Source organism: Moschus berezovskii, chromosome 4, assembly GCF_049115385.1.
Source record: "Moschus berezovskii isolate FMDL1 chromosome 4, NW_MosBer_1.0, whole genome shotgun sequence".
Taxonomy (NCBI): Eukaryota; Metazoa; Chordata; class Mammalia; order Artiodactyla; family Moschidae; genus Moschus; species Moschus berezovskii.
The window spans coordinates 113,104,575-113,108,192 of record NC_142463.1 but is presented as its reverse complement, the minus strand read 5'-3'; the positions used below and the strand labels follow the sequence as shown (position 1 = coordinate 113,108,192).

Genomic DNA, 3,618 nt, shown 5'->3' with positions numbered 1-3,618 from the left:
AATGGTGGTTGCCAGGGCCTAAGGGAGTAAGGATTGGGGAATGTGATTTAATGGAAGAGACTTTCAGTTTTTCAAGATGAAAAGAGTTCTAGAGATTGGCTGCATAAAACGTGTATATACTTAATACAATTAAACTACACATTTTAAATGGCTAGTGCAGTAAGTTTTATGTCGTATATATTTTAACACTATTTTTTTAAATCAGATTTACCTACAAATGGGAACTGGAGAAGAAAGGAAAATGATCTAGTGGAAATATTGAGACTAAAGTGACATAATATTAATAGATAAAATGGAGGGAAAGAGTGAAAGGATGTAAGAAAAGAAAGATTAAAAAATGAAAATTCACCAGTGTCTCCAAACCATAATGAAAGACATCAAAAGGATCAAAGAAGGCAATGTTATTGCCACAAGTATCAAGCCAATGGATGTGGAGCACCCTGGCAATTGAGAGAAGACAAAAAGAATGTCACTTCAAAGCCCTTCTCTAGTTCTCCAGGCCTTCTTGCTCACCCGAATGTCAACACAACCATTACCTATTCTGAAGCATGGGCATCTCTGGTTCCCTTTCTCATATTCCCAGAGGTCTCATACTCACAACCACCCTTAGTCTCGCCTTCTTGCCACATCCCACCCAGACTACGGTCTTTCATCCTTATCTACTGTGCAGTTTAAATCAGCTATTTTCATATCTCTGGCACTGTAGTCCTAGAAATAAATCTCAAACTCTGACTCTCTGTCTCCCTAAATCTCTCTCTCTATCCTCCCTGTCTTTCCTTTCTCCATGCCTGTCTTCCTCCCTCCATCCTTCTCTCATCCATCAAATCATTTCCTTTCCTGTGTCCCACTCTCTGTTCTTGATGACCATCTCCTCCCATTCCCAGTTGGGCCCCAGTTCCTTCTCACCCCACTACAGGATGATGTCCTGGTCTCCTAGACTGCTGTGCCTCCCTCGGCAACTCACACCAGCCACCTCCCCAGCCACCACATCCAGGGTTACTCGGAGATACCAAGTCCAGTCTGCATTGGGCATCTCCTTGCTGAGTACCAGGCTGCTCCTGCTCACCCCTCATCCACATCACCTGCACAGGTTTGGGGTAGAATCCTGAGACGTGGCACACCAGCAATAGGAGGCCAGGCCCAGGAGTGGGGCACTGGACAGCATGGCCTCAAGCTTCACTGGGGTAGGAAGAAGTAAGAATGTCAGATTATGACTCTAATGCAGAGCATAGGAACTCAGAAATCCACAAATTTGGACAGTTACCTCATCCACTTCCATGGGAACCAAATCATTTATTGATTAGCCCCTCTCTACTTAGGTATTGGAGAAGACTCTTGAGAGTCCTTTGTACTGCAAGGAGATGCAACCAGTCCATTCTAAAGGAGATCAATCCTGGGTGTTCATTGGAAGGACTGATGCTAAAACTGAAACTCCAATACTTTGGCCACCTCATGCGATGAGTTGACTCACTGGAAAAGAGTCTGATGTTAGGAAAGGTTGGGGGCGGGAGGAGAAGGGGATGACAGAGAATGAGATGGCTGGATGGCATCACCGACTCTGTGGACATGAGTTTGAGTGAACTGTGGGAGTTGGTGATGGACAGGGAGGCCTGGCGTGCTGTGATTCATAGGGTCGCGGAGAGTCGGACACGACTGAGCGACTGAACTGAACTGAACTGAACTGAGGTATTTCCCACTTTTGAATTTAAAGGAAGTGGTGGGAGGTGAAATAGAAAAGTCTTGGAGAGAGAACAAGACTAACCTTGCCTCTGCAGTTTTGCTTTTCCTGCATCGAGGACACCCAGAATATTGAGGACAGGTTTCTGACATGAGCTTCTTTCTCAGTGATATTGGAGATGCCTTGATACTGAGTCACGAATGCACAAAATTTCTGCCTCCTGCTGCCATTGTCTGGTCCAGGCCCACAGGAATGATTCTGGATCCTCACAAAATCCAATCCCCCTAAAGCTCCTGTCAAAGAGCTTCCTATGGCCTTCCCAGAATGCACCCCACAACTTTCTATGACCTGGATCACAAAGGGGTCTGTGTAAAGGAAAACAGAAGTGAACTTATTTAAATGCAAACAACAAAGAGAAGGATGGGGAAAAGGCATAGGACTTTAGTTTTCAGTGGCGAGAAAGGTCTGATGTGAAATGATAACTCAAAAACCAATTGCATTATTCAGGACTTTTCAGAAAGAAGAGCACTGGGGAGAGGTATGCATATCATAAATGGTACGGTTAGGCCCTTTTAAGGACATACAATAGGCAGGAGGGGAGAAGAGGCAACGTGTGATGGAGTCAGAAGTGCAGCATTCCATGGTGTAGGGAATGGTTACATGTAGAGAAGGGATTGGGCAACAGATGCTTGAAGACATTGATTAGAAGAGTAGGAAGTCACACTTTACATCACTTAGGCACAGAGTAGAAAAAGGAGGCTCTTCTTTGGAGTTTTAGAGAAGCAAGTTACTTGCAAGCAAACCAGGAAATGGCTACAAAGGAGGAAATGCATGTGTCACACAAGAATGCAAGAAATAGGAAGAATCTGCAAGACTGGGTGGACATGTGGAGTCAGAGCTGGAGACATTCTAGACAAGTGTGTACATGCAGTTGGATAAAGAGGGGAAAGGAGAGTAGTAGCCTGAACCAAGGGAGAGAAAAGGCATTGAGAGTGTCTTCAGGTCAGAGCACTGTACTCACATTCCAACGAGAATTCACTAATGTGGTCCTGCACTTCCTGGGTGAATCTGATGAAGTAGACTCAAAACAGGTCCTCCAAATCAGTCATCTCCTCATCACTAAAGTTGCTTTTGGACCAGGGCTTCAGGAAAATGGCAGTGCCTGAGTCACTCTCCAAGTCATGAACCTTCAAGTCATCCAACCAGCCTAAGTCTTGATTGGAACCCAGGTGCTTTTGGCATAGGTCGAAATCCGGTTGAGATAGAAGGCAGTTGGCTCCTGGAACATTGTAGAAGGATGAGAAGAGTGAGGGAAAATGTAGAATCAGTATGGAATGAAAAAGAACCCAGAGTCTGAACAACAATATAGAGCTTGAAACAATTCCCTGCCCCAAAGCTTCTGGCTCCATCCCCAGCCTCCGGAATAGTGAAGAGAGCTTTAGACAGCAAAGCCCAGACCCTTCATGGTAGGTGCAGCGTGCTTTTTATGCAGAAGCCAGAGTTACTCTTACTGCCCTCATTATCACTACCTGGGATGATAAACACTAGTAACAGAAGTGGTAGAAGCAGCATTTCACTGGGAAGCAGAATTTCTAACTCTCAGAACTGGTATTTAATCTCTAATTTCAGCACAACTTTTCCTTGGAATTCTAAAGTGACTTCCTCTTTTCCCTAACTGACAAATCTCTGGCCCACATTGCACACCACAGAAAAACTGTATCTTCCACCGCTCTCTAGACTCCCACTCTGCCTCTCATTTTCACTCCTTGGCCTCAGCCTCCTTTATAGTTACTACCTTGGAAAAGCTCCCATGTGATGTTGAAAAGTTATTTCACCTTCTGAATCTTTTATTTTCACATCTGTTAAATAGGAGGCTGTTGATGGGTGGGCTGTGTTCCTTCCCTGCTCTTTACCTGGGACCAAACTATGGTGGAGGTAAT

General features: G+C 44.8%; 1 pseudogene; it reads right to left on the bottom strand.

The window, feature by feature from the left end:
* Nucleotides 1–345: 345 nt before the first annotated feature.
* LOC129540432 (T-cell surface glycoprotein CD1b-2-like) lies at nt 346–3,250 on the bottom strand (annotated as a pseudogene).
* Nucleotides 3,251–3,618: the final 368 nt, after the last annotated feature.